At 33.5% G+C, this 19787-nt stretch overlaps 1 pseudogene; it reads left to right on the forward strand.

Moving 5' to 3' along the window:
* Positions 1–5628: 5628 nt before the first annotated feature.
* LOC142639877 (protein FAR-RED IMPAIRED RESPONSE 1-like) lies at positions 5629–19277 on the forward strand (annotated as a pseudogene).
* The last annotated feature ends 510 nt before the right edge of the window (positions 19278–19787 follow it).

The following is a 19787-nucleotide window of genomic DNA, read 5'->3' on the forward strand; positions in this document are numbered from 1 at the left end:
TTCCAGAATTTCCACTCTTAACATTGCACATGAGCATTTTTATCCATTAAGCAGCCTCATTTTCTCATTTTAGTTTGCTCTCCATTTTGGAGAGAAAACTTTTTGGTAGGCCTTTGGAAAAAACACTTGGGCCCCATCATTTATTTTCCTTCCTCCCGACCCAACCAACCACACTCCAAAAAAGTTTTTCTTCCCATTTTCTCTCCAAAATTTTCCATCCATCCTATTTCACCTCCAAACAAACACACCTTAATTGTAGTTGAACAGTTTGACGATTTTAGAATTTTTCTTTCTTTAAAAAAAAAAAAAAAATATATATATATATATATATATATATATATATATATATATATATTTATGGGCTAGGTTGTCCATGTTTCTAGGACGGATCAGGTTTGGGCTCAACTCACATCCAATCCGACCTGATCAGGTGGAGCATATTTCAACCTTCTGATGATCAGAGAGGTTGATCAAATCAGGTCTTCAATGGATGGCGGTTAATTCCATCGGGTTTCTTGGGTGGGTCAAGTCATTGAGTGGGTAGATGATGATTTTAGATTTTGAACCTTAGCGTGAGAGGCTTTAGGGTTATCTTATTGTAAGGCAACATTGCTTTTGTCCCTCTTTAAATAATATAAAAGAAAAAGAAAAAATAGGTTGCTTTTAAGGTTACATGAGCTTATAGTTGTCTAACTTATTATGAAATTGGGAATTATAGTTAGTAGAATTATAGTTTTTTTTTTAGAAGGAAGACCTCTGGACTTTATTAATAAAATTAGCCGTGGTCAGCTAGAATTACAGAAGTCAAGTGTGGAGGAACATCCTCCGTCCACACTGAGAAACCTCTAACATGTCTAGCATGTTTAGCTAGGTTGTGTGCTACATTATTGCCCGAGCGACGGACATGAGAGAAGGAAATGCAACTATCTACTCCTATTGTGGCCTTTGCTGAACTGAGAATGTGACCATAGGTGGATAGTGACGTCTCTTTTGAACTCAGGGTGGTTATTATATTTGCTGAATCGCCTTCCAAAATGAAAGAAGTGTAGCCGAGGTCTTGTGCGAAGGATATTGCTCTAGCTGCAGCCATTGCTTCGGCTATGTCTGGGGAGAAAGGGAGACAAGCTTGTTCAGACATTGATGCAATTGCTTGCCCATTGCTGTCTCGAATAATAACCCCTATTCCAGCTTTCCCTATATCTGTGAATAACGCACCATCGAAATTCACCTTGATCATTCTTAACGGAGGAGGAGACCACCTGACGGAGGTTGGGTGACTATGGTGGATCTGTTTTGGGGCGTCAGAGGCAGCTTGGTGGAATGTGACTAGAGCTTCAGAAGCGGCATGGAGTACATGTGACAGTGGGTAATCTTTTGATGAGGTTCGTACCTGGTTTCGACGATGCCAAATGGTCCACATGACCATAGCCATCAGCTCTACATTCTTCTGTTCCTCATGCGTGAAAGTGAGCACTTCTCGGACTGATGGGAATGTTTTTGCTCGCCTGAATTCGAGGGAAGGAACAGAGTCCCATATCTGTGCAAGCTTATTGCACCCCCATAACGCATGATATGTATCCTCCACCTCCACCTTACATAATTCACATGTATCTTCAGTCAGTATGTGTCTCCTTCTTAGATTGTTTTTGGTAGGAATGGCATTCTGGCAAGCCCTCCAGAGGAAGTTGCGTACCTTGCTTGGTACAGAGAGGCCCCATATCATTTTCCACAATCCATTATTATTGGTATTATGGCTGGACTGTTGGGTTCTACAATGCATTGTGGCTAAGAGGTTTGAACCTGACTTCACAGTGTAGCAACCGGAGGGAGTAAACGGCCAGACCACTTCATCCTCCACCTTGTTCAAACAGATGGGAATGCTTGCAATAAGCTTTGCCTCGTTTGGTATAAATAATCCTTGCAAGAGGTTTCTATCCCACTTATGCGTGGTTTGATCAATGAGGTCTGATACCCTCATATCTTCAAAGCCTTGTACAACCTGTGAGCAAATCCTAGGCTGAGTTAAGGAGGGCAGCCATGCATCATTCCATACGCTTATTTTCTCTCCACTACCAACCCTCCATCGTACGCCTTTTAGTAACAAATCCCGACCATTTAGTATACTCCTCCATGCATAGGAACCAGTGTTTGAGTATTGGGCTTCCAAGATGGAGCAATGGGGAAAGAACCTCGCTTTGAAAACTCTATAAAATAGGGAGTTTTTATTGTGTAATAATCTCCATGCTTGCTTTGCCAAAAGTGCATCATTATAGTTACTTTAAGAATTTGGGAACAATTAACTGTACAATTATTCTAATAATGTTAGTCATTAAATGATGTAGAAAACATACTAAACTTTTGTGCATGGAATTAAATATAGTATTCAACATTCATATGTAGGAAACATAAAAATGGAAGAACAAAACAATATATTGATTAAAACATTCGTTAAAGCTTCATAATGCTAGTATATTGAATAATGGTATTTAGTGATATATCAGAGTATTGAATACTATAAATAGATGTGATAAATAATGAAACGTTGAATACTGCACAAATATGCAAAATCAAAAATCAAAGAAAAAATGTTTATTGTAAAGAAAAAAAATCATTGCAATAACTTATTGCAATACTAAATATAAGGTGTCGCAATAAAATCTAAGATAATAAGTTTATGCAACAAAATTCGTTGTAATAAACTTCAGATATTTTAAGGATAACTTTGATATGATGATATAATGACGGAGCTAGGATTTCAGTTCAAGAGTAGCTAAATTAAAAGACAATATTTTAAAAAAAAATTCATAAACTTATAAAATAAACAATTGTTATTGTCATACATATCTAATATAAATGTAAACTACAGTATATATTTCATATCATTTTAATGGTCAAGATAAATTTCATAACATTAAAACAAATTAATAAAGAAAAAATAATCATTCGTAATTATTAACCGTCAAAGTAAGATATTAATGTAAATATATAAATTTTAGAAATCTAATTTGATTTCTTAAAATAAATTGAGAAAATAGATCAATCTAAAATTATTAAGAGTATAAAAGTATACCTATAAAGTTGTATACACTATACACATTTCACTCCTTGTTTGTTTAAAAAAAATGTAGAACTCAACATTTCTTTCTTTGTTCTTCTAAGTTTATAAAATTTGAATTTATAACAAAACTCTAGAATTTGAAACTGAAGAGTCAAGAAATGGTGAAGAAAGAAAAAGAAAGTGGTGGCTATAAGGTTTTAATTTTGTACAAAGACATTTAGGCTGAGTTTGGATACGGATGAAAATTATTGCGTCTGCGACTTCAGCGTTTTTTTTTTTTTTTCCCTTCTGCTGCACGCGTTTCATAGGGGACAAGGCTACTGTTCATGTTACTGTGCATGAACAGTAGCCGATTTTGTTGACTTTCAGCACATTTGTGGGTCCCGTGTACTGTTCATGGGACCCACAAACTTCACTTTAAAGATTTTTTTTAATTAAAAATGGGTCCCACGGTACTATTCACACATTTAAAAATTATTTTGCTACAGTGTTTTCAGTTTTCAGTTTTCAGCAATAAGCTCTATCCAAACGGACCCTTGGTAGTTTCTTTTATAATAATTATTTAGAGTAAAATATAAGACCCATTTTTTAAATACCTCAGAAAAATTAATATAAACACTAAAACACAAAAAGTGTCGTGATGTCTATTCTTGCCAAATAACTGTTGTGATGTCCTAAAAAAAAAAACTGTTGTGATGATTTATGTTAATAGTGTAAAGCTATAAATCTTGAGGAAAATAAAACTAAAAAATTCTTTGGTTGACGAAACTTTTTTCTACTAATAGAGTTAGCTAGGAAGCCTTTTCCCTCATTTTTCAGTTGCCAATTAAGTTTTCTTATATTTGGAGAATGTCGTTTATCTTTTTTCCTATGACAAAGGGGACAAATGACAAATCATTCAAGACTTGGTTCCTAAATGGCAAAAACTAGAAGTTATAAATTTCTTTAAGAGGAGTCAAGGGGGGCAATGGCCCCCGCTCAACCACCATGGCTCCGCCCTTGCAATGATATATGTGTTGTTATAATAAACTATTTACAGCTTTGAATATATAGTAGTAATAGACTATCACTTCATGAATTTTATTACAATAGGTTGTAAATAACTGACAAAAATAATTGTGGTCAAATTATTGCAACAATATCTTCATTGTAATAGATAATTGGTTTATGTTTATCATTGTAATAAATTGTAAAATAATTGATATCAAGTTATTGTAATGATATCTTTGTTACAATTTCATGTTTGTCATTGCAATAGATTGTAAAATAGTCGATATCAAGTTAATGAAGTTATTACTATGATATTTTCATTGCAGCATCTATCACTTTAATATTTTTGTTGTAATAGATTGCAAAGATCATGGGTATTGAGTTATTGCAATAATTTCTTCATTTTAAGTTATTGCAACAAATTTTCCTAATACAATAAGGTATTAAAGCCTCTATTGGAACTGAAAATTATAAATTACTTCAACTGATTATTTAATAGTGTTTAGTTTATTTAAGATTCGAAATGATATGACATGTTTGGTGGGGGGGTTCGTAATTCTGGTGCCACACCCAAAACCACAACTTTGTTCACAACTTTCATACGTGGCAAGCTACCTCATTACCTTAGGCCCCCCAACATAACACAAGAATTAAACCTTAATTATCCCAAATTTTAAATTACAAATCCCACCATAACTTTACTCCTCTAGTCTTCTTCTCCTTCCCAAAAACCATATGTGAAAAAACTTGAGAGCCCAAATGAATTGTAGAGGCTAGAGTACTGGAACAACAACGCGAAAAAGGAAAACTCACTCATCACACACTAGAAAATAAAACCCAACTTTTAGAAACATTACCTCTCTACTGAAAAACCAAAACTTACTGCTCCCTAAACCCGCGAAAAACATCATTCGTCTCATCTCCATTTATTGTGAAAAGAAAATTTTATCTTCCAAATCTTAGAGCTAATCACCATCTGCCATCCAAGGAGGTGATCGCAACTACATAGGTTCATTTCGCTTTGTTTAGTATTTTCTCTATATTTCTATGTTAGTCTTTGATTTTTTGTTTTCCTAGTATTATTGCTCTCATTCAGTAAAAATTATTGTGTATTTTTTTAGTTCAGTTTGTATTGTTGTGTTGTTAGTTTACTTTGTCAATTATTTGTTGTGTTCTCAAATAAATTGTTGATGGGAAGTCCCCTCTTTCAGGGTCCTCCACTGCTTTATATTGGGGGTTCAACACTTCAATTCCCCTTGTATAGTTGTACTCTATTCTGTTTCAATGAAATTTCAATGAAATCTAAACTGGACTATAAAAAAAATGCAATCTTGAAGTTGTGAATTTGGTGTCTGTAATCAATAGGTTTTCCATTTTTCTATTGCATTTGGAAATGTGATTTTTTTTTTCCTTCTGTAATAATGGCTAGGGGCTATAGACAATAAAAGTAATCCATCATTTGCTTTGCAAAATAAATGTGAATAACACATTTATATGAAGCACAAAATTTTTGAAAGGATAAATTATAATATTTAGTTTAGAATTATTAATTTTCTTATGATTAAAATGATTTTATAGGCATGGTAGATGAAATATTAAATGTTTTCTCACATGTAAAATTTAATGAAGATAATATCGAGAAAGATATGGTGGAGGGGGATTCAAATGAAGATATTGAGAATGATATGGTGGATTTGGAGTTGAATGAAGATAATATCCAGAATGAAATAGTGGAGTTGAATGAAATGGTAGAAACAAAAGGAGTAGAAAACAAAGTAAAGGACCTTGGGAATGAAGTTTAATTCCATTGTTGATATTGTGATATATTATAGAAGATATGCTAAAGAAAAAGGTTTTGCGGTAGCTAAAAGAACCTCTAAAAATGGGGATGATGGGGAGTTAAGGTATGTGACCATTGCTTGTAGTTACATTGGAAAGCCAATGATTAGATTAAATCATCTTGGAATTAAAAGGACTAGATCTACCAATCCAATTAAATTGAAACCTTAAAAAAAAAAAATAGATTGCAAAGATCAACTTTGGTTGATTCTATGCCTAGATGGAAAGTGGATATTTTGATCCATGGTACTTGACCATAATCATTGAGTGAGTCCAAGTAAGACCTAATATTACAAATGCAATAGAATAATAGAAAGAACCACATGTGGAAAAAAGCTTGAATTGAACGACAAAGTTGGTATTAGAATGAACAAGAGTTTTAATTTATTTGTTGTTGCAGCAGGGGGACATGAGAATTTGTCTTTTCTAGAAAAAAAAAAGATTGTAGAAATCACATTGAAAAAGTCAGACATTCACATCTTAGGGAAGGAGATACTAGTGCAATGCACCATTATTTTTTGAAAATGCAAGCTAACAATTCTGAATTCTTTTACACAATGGATTTTGATGATGATGGTTGGTTAAAGAATGTATTTTAGGCTAATTCAAGGGTTATGGCAACATTTAAAGAGTTTGGTAAAATTCTTTTACGCAATAGATTTTGATGACGATGGTCGATTAAAGTAGGGCTGTCCATGGGTCGGTCAGGGTCGGGTTTGTGCCCAACCCGAAACCGACCCGATCACTTCGGGTTTTCCATGCCTAGACTCGCCGCCGAACGGTGAACGGAGTCGGTTCGGGTGGTCGGATTTTCATCTTGTACGAACTGGTCCTCGGTTGGTTTCAGGTTGTGAGAAACTCTGTCGGATTTTTCCAAAAGCCGCTGGAGTTGGCGAGACCTGACCGGATCTTGGGCAAGATCTCAGCGGACTTGAAAAGAACAGGCCGAACTCGGCGAGATCTGGCCGAATCTCAATGAGATCTCGCCTAATCTCTTCGAGTTCAAGCCGGATCTCCTCAAATCGGATAGAAAATCAGCGCTATCTCACCTAATATCTTCGAGTTTAGGGCGGATATCCTCAAATCGGATAGAAAATCAATGCTATCTCGCTTGCTCTCTTCGAGTTCAGGCCGGATCTCCTCAGATGGGATAGAAAATCAACGTTTTCCAGTCAGTATAAGGTCGGGTTGATTGAAAATTGGTTTCTTAGCCTCAAATCCGCCAACCGACCCGCCGTTTTCGGGTTCAAGGGGCAGAGACCCTTCGCCAACCAGTCACCGGTGTCGGGTCAGCCGGTTCTTAGGTCAGAGCGGACAGTTTGGGCGGGTGGGTCGGGTTCTAGTTTTATTTGGACACCCCTAGATTAAAGAATGTATTTTAAGCTGATGCAAGGGGTAGGGCAGCATTTAAAGAGTTTGGTGATGTGGTTACATTTGACACTACATATATGGTTAACAAATATGAAATGCCATTTGCTCCATCTATTGGGGTGAGCCATCATGGGCAATTGTACAACACCTACCAAGGCATGGAAGAGTGTCGATGTGGCTAGATCTAGACCTTACACGTGGAGTGCATGTGAGCAAGGGAGAGGAAACGTTGGCTACAAGATATTATCCTTAGCCCATGCCAATGGCGTGACTGCCTTGGAAAGGAAGTAAGATATGCATTTGACATGGGTACTCAAACACTCAAAAAAATGGAGATAGTGACTTCCAAAGGTCAGCAACTATAGAAACACCCCTTATTAGCTGAGTGTATGTTGGACAACTTCAGGGACACGTGTATCACCTTCAGTACCTTTGATGTCCCTCTTATTACTCAAGAGTTGTTCCCCATGCAGTGTCAAAGTTACCTACCCTCATGCTATAGTGTTGATGTTGGCGTACTCTCTCTCCTCCAGTCACCATATAGTACCTTAGCTAAACAGAGCAAGAGTGATTCTTGGGTTATACTAACTAAGTACATAAACATGGATTTAGATCTCTAGATTTTCTAGGGTGCTCTACTAATAGATTTCTTTAAATCTTAATGATTCTTTTATGATTTAAGAATCTAGATTCTGCCATGTTAGTATTCCACTAACAATACTCTTAAAAATAATAAAATAATATTGCAAACAAAACAATTAAGCTTATTGTTAGTGAAATGCTGACATGGCAAAATCTAAACCATTAAAGAATAGTTAAAATTTAAGAAAATCTATTTAGTAGAGTACCCTAAGAAATCTAGATGAACTAAATTTCATAAACACTACATCTATGGTTTAACCAAATTCTGAAGGCCCACAAATATGAAATCTCAAATTTATAACAAAGTTTTCAATCCAAAGCCTCAACACCGTTAAATCCCAAATCAACCACGTGAATAAATTTCGAAGTCATCAATCTATACATAAGCTCCAAAAACCAAATTCATAATCAATTTCCAAATTGTTTGTAAATCTCATACCAATTAATTAAGATTTAAGCCCAAAAATAAGTTACAAATTTACAAATTTTCTTTCGTTTTTCTTATTTCTATCTCTCTCGTGTTTTGTGTACATGGCAAAGTTGCTAGTTGAACAAAAAGTCAACAAAGAGATAAGGAGATGCAGGGGTCTGGTGGCTGACATGTAAATTACCAAAAATAAAAAAACCAGCAACACTTAAGAGTTAAGACTTCACCACTTTTCAGGGATAGCATGCCTTCTAAGTCCATCATAAGTCATTTTAGCAAACACAAGCAGCTGAACTTTCTTTATTTACATAGATGTATAGATATTTATAAGGAATTTTTTATTATTATATAAATTAGAAAGGTTTAAAAGGATTTTTTTTTTTTTAGTAAAGGTTTAAAAGGATTTTAACAACTTAAAAAATGTTTGTTTTCCACTTGTATTTTTTTCTTTTTTACTAGACAAGATTAAAATATATATAAAATATAAGATAAGTTCAAATCCAACCAAAAGGATAAAGTTTAAATCCGTCCATTGTCAATGTACCCTCCAATTGGAAAGTACAAGTTGTAATCTTTCAACTTTTTTATATTCCCCCTTTTTTTTTTGGATAGATTTTTTTTATTTTATATTCTTTTTAAATCCCAACATAATAAGCCTTTTGTTTTTGGATATTTGATATTTTAACTTAGGACAAAAATCTTCTAAAAAAAAAATCTTAGGAAAAAGTTCAAATAACGGGGCCATGATATGGAATAGAATTCTAACCATAGGTAGGCCATTCAAAATTTGGATAAGCCCTTCAAAATGGCATCTCTCTCTCATTGTTTATTTTTGTTTTGTCCGACAAACGTCACACCATACTTTTCTTCTTCTACAATCTACACCAATCCCTACATGCATTTATGTTTATGTCTTCATGATATTTAACACGTTTCACTTTCCTCTAGAAAAAAGACATTTCATCATATTTCCCAACCAACAAACAAACAAAACAAACAACGTTCTCACCTCTGATGAAGTAGCAAAGTGACCTACACAGGATTGAGAGGGTTTTTAATGTTGGAGATTGGGTTTACCTAAGGTTGCAATATTATAAACAGCAATCTACTGCATATAGGAGTTCTAACAAGTTTTCCTCTTGATTTTTTGGTCCTTGAAAGATCTTGGAGAGGATTGGTGAGGTAGCTTACAGGTTGGATCTCCCAGCTGAGTCTGCCATTCACCCTATATTCCATGTGTCTTGCTTAAAAGCTAAGTTGGGAATCACAACATTTCCATTCCTATGTTGCCTTCTGTCAATTCTCAACGCATTCTCACTTTTCAACCAGTGGCTGTGCTTCAAACCAGGTCTCATCAGCTTAGGAGGAGAACTATTACCTAGCTTCTTATACAATGGCAAGGAGGTTCACTTGAAGATGCTACTTGGGAGGATTTGTTCCTTCTTCAGCAGTAGTTTCCTTATCTTGTGGGCAAGATGTTCTAATAGGGGGAGTAATGTTAGGAAATTAGCTATTTGATAAACATTGTATGATTAGCATTGTTAATTGAGTAGTGGCTGTGTTGAGTTGTATGAAGTTATTTAGTTGAATTCTGCTAGCCAGTTAGTAGTTGATGTACTCAATTAGTTAGTTGCATTGATTGGGAAGTTTTGGGGGGAAATGAGATTGAATTGTATGAGAGGAGATTTGTGATGTTGAATGAGGAATTATCCAAAGAATTAACCAACCTGCTCTTCCTATTTCTCTCTAAGTTCCTCTTCTTCCTTTCTTTAAGTTCTTCCTTTGCTAAGGAGGTGGTTACCCTCGAAGTAACTAATCTTTCTTTTCCAAATCCATTTTCTCTCTTCTATTCCAGAATTTCCACTCTTAACACTGCACATGAGCATTTTTATCCATTAAGCAACCTCATTTTTTCCCTTTAATTTTCTCTCTATTTTGGAGAGAAAACTTTTTCATAGGCCCTCGGAAAAAACACCTGGGCCCCATCATTTATTTTTCTTCCTCCCCATCCAGCCAACCACACTCCAAAAAGTTTTTCTTCCCATTTTCTCTCCAAAATTTTCCATCTATGCTATTTCACCTCCAAACAAACACACCTTAATTGTAGTTGAACTGCTTGACGATTTTAGAATTTTTCTTTCTTTAAAAAAAAAATATATATATATATATATATATATATTTATGGGCTAGGTTGTCCATGTTTCTAGGACGGATCAGGTTTGGGCTTAACTCACATCCAATCCGACCTGATCAGGTGGAGCATATTTCAACCTTCTAATGATCAGAGAGGTTGATCAAATCAGGTTTTCAACGGATGGCGGTTAATTCCATCAGATTTGTTGAGTGGATCAAGTCATCGAGTGGGTAGATGATGATTTTAGATTTTGAACCTTAGTGTGAGAGGCTTTAGGGTTATCTTATTGTAAGGCAACATTGCTTTTGTCCCTCTTTAAATAAAATAAAAGAAAAAGAAAAAATAGGTTGCTTTTAAGGTTACATGAGCTTATAGTTGTCTAACTTATTATGAAATTGGGAATTATAGTTAGTAGAATTATAGTCACTATAAGAATTTGGTAACAATTAATTGTACAATTATTCTAATAATGTTAGTCATTAAATGATGTAGAAAACATACTAAACTTTTGTGCATGAAATTAAATATATTATTCAACTAATAGTCACATATGTAGGAAACATAAAAATGGAAGAACAAAACAATAAATTGAGTAAAACATTCATTAAAGCTTCATAACGCTAGTATATTGAATAATGGTATTTACTGATATATCAGAGTATTGAATACTATAAATAGATGTGATAAACAATGAAACATTGAATACTGCACAAATATGCAAAATCAAAAATCAAAGAAAAAATGTTTATTGTAAAGAAAAAAAATCATTGCAATAACTTATTGCAATAACTTATTGCAATACTAAATATAAGGTGTCGCAATAAAATCTGAGATAATAAGTTTATGCAACAAAATTCATTGTAATAAACTCCAAATATTTTAAGGATAACTTTGATATGATGATATAATGATGGAGCTAAGATTTCAGTTCAAGAGTAGCTAAATTAAAAGACAATATTTAAAAAAATAATAATAAACTTATAAAATAAACAATTGTTATTGTCATACATATCTAATATAAATGTAAACTACAGTATATATTTCATATCATTATCATGGTCGGGATAAATTTCATAACATTAAAACAAATTAATAAAGAAAAAAATAATTATTCATAATTATTAACTGTCAAAGTAAGATATTAATGTAAATATATAAATTTTAGAAATCTAATTTGATTTCTTAAAAGTAATTGAGAAAATAGATCAATCTAAAATTATTAAGAGTATAAAAGTATACCTATAAAGTTGTATACACTATACACATTTCACTCCTTATTTGCTTAAAAAAAATGTAGAACTCAACATTTCTTTCTTTGTTCTTCTAAGTTTATAAAATTTGAATTTATAACAAAACTCCAGAATTTGAAACTGAAAAGTCAAGAAATGGTGAAGAAAGAAAAAGAAAATGGTGGCTATAAGGTTTTAATTTTGTACAAAGACATTTAGTAGTTTCTTTTATAATAATTATTTAGAGTAAAATATAAGACCCATATTTTAAATACCTCAGAAAAATTAAGATAAACACTAAAACACAAAAAGTGTCATGATGTCTATTCTTGCCAAATAACGGTTGTGATGTCCTAAAAAAATTGTTGTGATGATTTTTGTTAATAGTGTAAAGCTATAAATCTTGAGGAAAATAAAACTAAAAAATTCTTTGGTTGACGAAACTTTTTTCCTATTAATAGAGTTAGCTAGGAAGCCTTTTCCCTCATTTTTCAGTTGCCAATTAAGTTTTCTTATATTTGGAGAATGTCATTTATCTTTTTTCCTGTGACAAAGGGGACAAATGACAAATCATTCAAGACTTGGTTCCTAAATGGTAAAAACTAGAAGTTATAAATTTCTTTAAGAGGAGTCAAGGGGGGCAATGGCCCGTGCTCAACCACCATGGCTCCGCCCTTGCAATGATATATATGTTGTTATAATAAACTATTTACAGCTTTGAATATATAGTAGTAATAGACTATCACTTCATGAATTTTATTACAATGGGTTGTAAATAACTGACAAAAATAATTGTGGTCAAATTATTGCAACAATACCATCATTATAATAGATAATTGGTTTATGTTTATCATTGTAATAAATTGTAAAATAATTGATATCAAGTTATTGTAATGATATATTTGTTACAATTTCATGTTTGTCATTGCAATAGATTGTAAAATAGTTGATATCAAGTTAATGAAGTTATTACTATGATATTTTCGTTGCAACAATCTATCACTTTAAAATATTTGTTGTAATAGATTGCAAAAATAATGGGTATTGAGTTATTGCAATAATTCCTTCATTTTAAGTTATTGCAACAAATTTTCCAAATACAATAAGGTATTAAAGCCTCTATTGGAATTGAAAATTATAAATTACTTCAACTAATTATTTAATAGTGTTTAGTTGATTTAAGATTCGAAATGATATGACATGTTTGGTGGGGGGTTCGTAATTCTGGTGCCACACCCAAAACCACAACTTTGTTCACAACTTTCATACGTGGCAAGCTACCTCATTACCTTGGGCCCTCCAACACAACACAAGAATTAAACCTTAATTATCCCAAATTTTGAATTACAAATCCCACCATAACTTTACTCCTCTAGTCTTCTTCTCCTTCCCAAAAACCATATGTGAAAAAACTTGAGAGCCAAAATGAATTGTAGAGGCTAGAGTAGTGGAACAACAGTGCAAAAAAGGAAAACTCACTCATCACACACTAGAAAATAAAACCCAACTTTTAGAAACATTACCTCTATGCTGAAAAACCAAAACTTACTGCTCCCTAAACCCGCGGAAAACATCATTCGTCTCATCTCCATTTATTGAAAAAAAAATTTTATCTTCCAAATCTTAAAGCTAATCACCATCTGCCATCCAAGGAGGTGATCGCAACTACATAGGATCATTCCTCTTTGTCTAGTATTTTCTCTATATTTCTATGTTAGTCTTTGATATTTTTTTTTTTCCCTGTATTATTGCTCTCATTCAGTAAAAATTATTGTGCATTTTTTTAGTTCACTTTGTATTGATGTGCTATTAGTTTACTTTGTCAATTATTTGTTGTGTTCTCAAATAAATTGTTGCTGGGAAGTCCCTTGTTTCAGGGTCCTCCACTGCTTGGGGGTTCAACACTTCAACTCCCTTTGTACAGTTGTACTCTATTTTGTTTCAATGAAATCTAAATTGGACTAAAAAAAAAAAATGCAATCTTGAAGTTGTGAATTTGGTGTTTGTAATCAATGGGTTTTCCATTTTTCTATTGCTTTTGGAAACGTGATTTTTTTTTTCCTTCTGTAATAATGGCCAGGGGCTATAGACAATAAAAGTAATCCATCATTTGCTTTGCAAAATAAATGTGAATAACACATTTATATGAAGCACAAAATTTTTGAAAGGATAAATTATAATATTTAGTTTAGAATTATTAATTTTCTTATGATTAAAATGATTTTATAGGCATGATAGATGAACTATATTGTATAGGCATGGCAGATGAAATATTAAATGTTTTCTCACATGTGAAATTTAATGAAGATAATATCGAGAAAGATATGGTGGAGGGGGATTCAAATGAAGATATTGAGAATGATATGGTGGATTTGGAGTCGAATGAAGATAATATCGAGAATGAAATACTGGAGTTGAATGAAATGGTAGAAACAAAAGGAGAAGAAAACAAAGTAGAGGACCTTAGGAATGATGTTTAATTCCATTGTTGATATTGTGATATATTATAGAAGATATGCTAAAGAAAAATGTTTTGCGGTAGCTAAAAGAACTTCTAAAAATGGGGATGATGGGGGAGTTAAGGTATGTGACCGTTGCTTGTAGTTACATTGGAAAGCCAATGATTAGATTAAATCATCTTGGAATTAAAAGGACTAGATCTACCAACCCAATTAAATTGAAACCTTAAAAAAAAAAAAAAAAAAAAAGATTGCAAAGATCAACTTTGGTTGATTCTATGCCTAGATGGAAAGTGGATATTTAGATCCATGGTACTTGACCATAATCATTGAGTGAGTCCAAGTAAGACCTAATTTTACAAATGCAATAGAATAATAAAAAGAACCACATGTGAAAAAAAGCTTGAATTGAACGACAAAGTTGGTATTAGAATGAACAAGAGTTTTAATTTATTTGTTGTTGTAGCAGAGGGACATGAGAATTTGTCTTTTCTAGGAAAAAAAGATTGTAGAAATCACATTGAAAAAGTCAGACATTCACATCTTAGGGAAGGAGATACTAGTGCAATGTACCATTATTTTTTGAAAATGCAAGCTAACAATTCTGAATTCTTTTACACAGTGGATTTTGATGATGATGGTTGGTTAAAGAATGTATTTTAGGCTGATGCAAGGGTTATGGCAACATTTAAAGAGTTTGGTAAAATTCTTTTATGCAATAGATTTTGATGACGATGGTTGGTTAAAGAATGTATTTTAAGCTGATGAAAGGGGTAGGGTAGCATTTAAAGACTTTGGTGATGTGGTTACATTTGACACTACATATATGGTTAACAAATATGAAATGCCATTTGCTCCATCTATTGGGGTGAACCATCATGGGCAATTGTACAGTACACCTACCAAGGCATGGAAGAGTGTCGATGTGGCTAGATCTAGACCTTACACATGGAGTGCATGTGAGCAAGGGAGAGGAAACGTTGGCTACCAATGTGAGAGACCGTGCCCCCGGCCCGTTTTATATATCGCGTTGGGCCAAACCCACGTAAATGGGTAGAGTCATGTTATTGCCTCTCAAAATGGAGATTCAATTAGTTATATTTTGCCCTTTAGATTAAGGGTTTTACAATGGAGTTGCCACTTATTTAATTATTGGGATAAATAAGAAAACCAAAATTGAAAATTTCCTCATTTTATTAATTTTCAATTGAATTTACATTGGGCATAAGAAAATTACATGGCTTTGATCCTAGATACAATCTAAGATAAAGTACATAGCTTTATTTCCTAGTTACAATCTAAAAATTGAAAATTATAAGGATAAACATTGGTCTATCAACCCTTGATCTAAATTCGGAGGCTATATCACAAGGTGGGAAGGTGTTAGGCACCCACCTTGCCCAGTGAAACTGGTCTTCTAGACTATGGTGGCCAACATTCATATCATATCATCCAATATATTATCAATCAATTTGCATGTTGAATTTAAAGTGTGTGCATGTGATAAACCCTAATTCAATTTATTAAGCATTTCATTTGGATTTGAAAAATAAATTCTAGTGAATGTGTATGGATGGTGATATCCTAGATTCAAGAATTTAAAAGAATTATTAAACAAACATATTTTTCATGTTTTTGTTGTGGATTTAAGATCGAAACTAGTGTTATGCTTGAACATGTGATGAACAACCAAGAACATGTAAAGAACATATAAGAACAATTAAGAACATTCAAACATATTCAAAGGAATTTAAATGATTATTATCATGCTTTAATCTTAAACTCTCATCATAGCAACACAAAAAAACAATTAGGGAAAGAGATTATACCTTCATGCAAGATCCATATGATGGATGAGGAGACTCTTGAGGGAGGTCCTAAAGGTGGAGGAAAAGAAAAGTTAGAAGAAGAAGAGTGAGTCTCACTCAATACCTTGAGTCTTAAGAAGACCAAGATATAACAAGACTATTCAACTTCCTAGAACTCAATAGAGGAGAATATGGAGGGTTTTTTAGTCTTCGAATGAAGGAGAGGGGGGGGGGGGGAGGTTTATATAATAGTGGTGGAGGAAATATGAATGGAATGCCAATTGATGAGGGTTAACAAAAAATCATGAACCTAGACCTCATTTTAGCTTTGGGGGAAATCTGGTGCATTAAATGTAGAGATTGGTGGGAGTGAGGAGCAAGCCAAAATTCGGTTTTCTCGTAGCTGCTGTAACAGTCTGTAGAGCCAACTTCAAAAAATTATATTTGACTCAATTCTGATCGTAATTGTCTCATTCTTGTGCTTAAATTGAAGCCCCGGATGTCTAGTTTCTGGGAAAAAAACCTCATTCATAGATTCAAAATACTTTGAGAGATATCGATGAAATAGCGACCATAGGTCATTTGTTAGAAAATGATTTCAGCGCAATTAACATTAATAGGTCCCAAATTAGCTCCTAATTAACATTAAATGACTCCAATCACTCTCATTTCAGACTTAATTGATTCTAAATTTACTCTAATTAAAAGATAATTGCACAAATTATTCATTGAATAATTAATGTTTAACTATCTAATTAATTAGGTGTGTGCAACCTTACCATAAAATGTAGTTCTAACCAATCAAATTATGACACATCATTAATTTCAAATTGATTATAATTATAACCAATTGGAATCAATTATTCATAATCACATATATTCGGACTCAATTTGTGATAGTGCATCTCGGCCATCAAAACTTGATTTGATGATAACTTTCAATCTGATGGTCTGATTAGGGCTTATGATTAATCGATTTGATCATTACAATATCAAGATCATTTTTGTGAAATGAGATTAAGGATCTAATGACCAGAATCAAGATGCATATTTCCAAGGCGAAATGATCCTTTTACCCTCCATGTGAGGTTAAATGTGGGTTGCAAAATGAGGTGTCAACAACAAGATATTATCCTTAGCCCATGCTAAGGGCGTGACTGCCTTAGGAAGGTAATAAGATATGCATCTAACATGGGTACTCAAACACTCAAAAAAATGGTGATAGTGACCTCCTAAGGTTAGCAGCTATAGAAACACCCCTTATTAGCTTAGTGTATGTTGGACAACTTCAGGGACATATATCACCTTTAGTGCCTTTGATGTCCCTCTCATTACTCAAGAGTTGTTCCCCATTTAGTGTCAAAGTCACCTACCCTCATGCCATAGTGTTGATGTTAGCGTACTCTCTCTCCTCCAGTCACCAAATAGTACCTTAGTTATAGTAAAGTTTGAAATAAGAAAATAATGACTTGACACCTATTTTTGTACTCAACCATGTTCCTCATACTATAAGAGGAATATGCAACTGGACTATTAGGGGAAGAACTGAAGTAGATCTTTTGAGAAGAGATTAGAAAGTTGATAAGGAAGTAAGGTAGAAAACAAGGTCTCTCTTTTAAGGAAGAACACATTTATTGTACAAGAGATACCACTTTCTTCCATACAATACAAAGCTAAATAGATCAAGAGTGATTCTCTCTTGCTCAAATCGTGGTTTTTCATCCATTTCCTTAGGTTTTCCACGTACATCTTGTGTCCACTTTACATTCTTACTATCGCTTTCTTCTTCTCTAGACATTATAATGTCAAAGCTTGCATTTTTGCCACTCATGAGTTTTCTCATCGAGATGTACTGTTAGATAGCTTATTTACTCTCTCATATAAGTTCAAATCTAACTTACATGTACATAAATCAACATTGCTAGGATGTAAATTGATCTTAAGAGAAGACACAAATTCATTTATATGGCTATTTAAATCTTGGCTTGCATGCATGTCTAAATGCCCTCCAATGCAATTATTACAAATCAAGACAAAGCCATGAAAAAAGCGATAGAGATTGTTTTTCCCTAATGCATGACATTGATGGTGCTTGTAGCATATCATGAATAAGTTGCTTGACAAATTTAAAGGGTACAAAGACTATGAATCAATAAAAATTTGTATGAAAAATGTTGTTCATGATTCATTGACAAAAGAAGAATTCGAAGAAAGTTGGGGTAGATTTATTGAGAAATACCAACATGAAAGCAATGAATGGTTACTTGGGTTGTATGATGAGCAACACCATTGGGTGCCAGCTTTTGTGAAAGATATGTTTTGGGCAAGAATGTCAACAACACAGCAAAGGGAAAGCATGAATGCTTTCTTTGATAAATATTTTAATAAGAAAACTACTTTAAAACAATTTGTTGAACAATTTGAGAATGCTTTGGTAGCAAAGGTACATAATGAAACTATTGAAGATTCTAATTTTTTTCAATTTACGCATTTCCTGAATAACTATTTATGAGATGGAGAAACAATTTTAGAGTGCTTACACTTTGAGAAAATTTATAGATTTCCAAAATGAGATAGTTGGAAGTATTTGTTGTAGTTTGTTTTCATGCAAGGAACATGACAACTTTTTCGAGTATAAAGTATGTGAAGATGTATCATATGGAGAAGGTCAGCAGAGTGTAATTTTCCATGTGTATTTTAATGAGGATAATAGTAAAGTTAACTGCAAATGCCGGTTGTTTGAGTTCAAGGGGATAGTAGGCAGGCATCTAATATTAGTTTTCATTCATAGGAAGATTTATCGAATATCAGACAAGTTCATCTTAAAAATATCAAATGGAAATGTTGAAATGAGGCACACTAAAGGTCGAATAAATCATGACAATTGGTCTTTGAAACCTGAAGCACGTCACTATGAAAAGATGTGTAATACCTTTTAAGAGGTTGCTAATTTGGTAGCAGATTCTAAAACTGCATATAAGAATGCGATGACACAAATATGTGAAATGAAAGGGGAGCTCAAGGATGGGGGAAATGTTTATGGTAGCAATAAGCCTATTTCTATAGATATTCAAAATGATTCCACCTCATGTGGCAATGGTCTTGTAATTTCAAAAGAAGTTAGAAAAATTCTTGATCTAATGGTTGTTTGTCAAAAAGGGCGACCACCATTTAAAAGGAAGATGTCAAAGGTCGAACAAACTACTAAGAAAAAAAAGGAAAAGAAAATGAAAATGAAGACTGTAACTAACGAGGGGAATGTAGTTAACCAAGTTGAGACTTCAATTCTTGAGGAAATTTTTGAGAAGGTTAGACTATAATTATATTATTTGCTTTTTTGGATAATTAATCATTATTATTACTGTAAGGACACGTTTCAAATTTCCAAACCACGACTGGGAGGAAAATGGGCTTGAAAGGCCTTTGTTCACAATGAATTTGTAGAGGATGGGTTTGTAATTTAGATTTCAAGGATGGCTTTAGACAATCACAAAAAGAACGGGCTTTGGGCCCAATGGAACAAAACAAAGAATCGTTTGTAAAGAGTAAGATTGAGAATTCCTCCTCGGACTGTTTCCGAAGATAGTTTCTAATAATATTTCTTAAGTGTGGATACAAGTATTGATTATCATACACCTTTTCTTTCTCAAAAAGCCTCCCCCTTTTCTTCCTATGCCTTCCCTCCTATTTATACTCCTCCTCTTCTCTTCATCATCTTCCACTCTCTCACTGCAACCCTGATTTTTGGATATTTGTCCCATCCATTCTTCCCTAAAGCCCGCTGGGATTTGGGACCAAGTTCCAAGCTCTATGCTCAGGTCCCATCCTTC

This window comes from Castanea sativa, chromosome 6 (genome assembly GCF_040712315.1).
Source record: "Castanea sativa cultivar Marrone di Chiusa Pesio chromosome 6, ASM4071231v1".
NCBI lineage: Eukaryota > Viridiplantae > Streptophyta > Magnoliopsida > Fagales > Fagaceae > Castanea > Castanea sativa.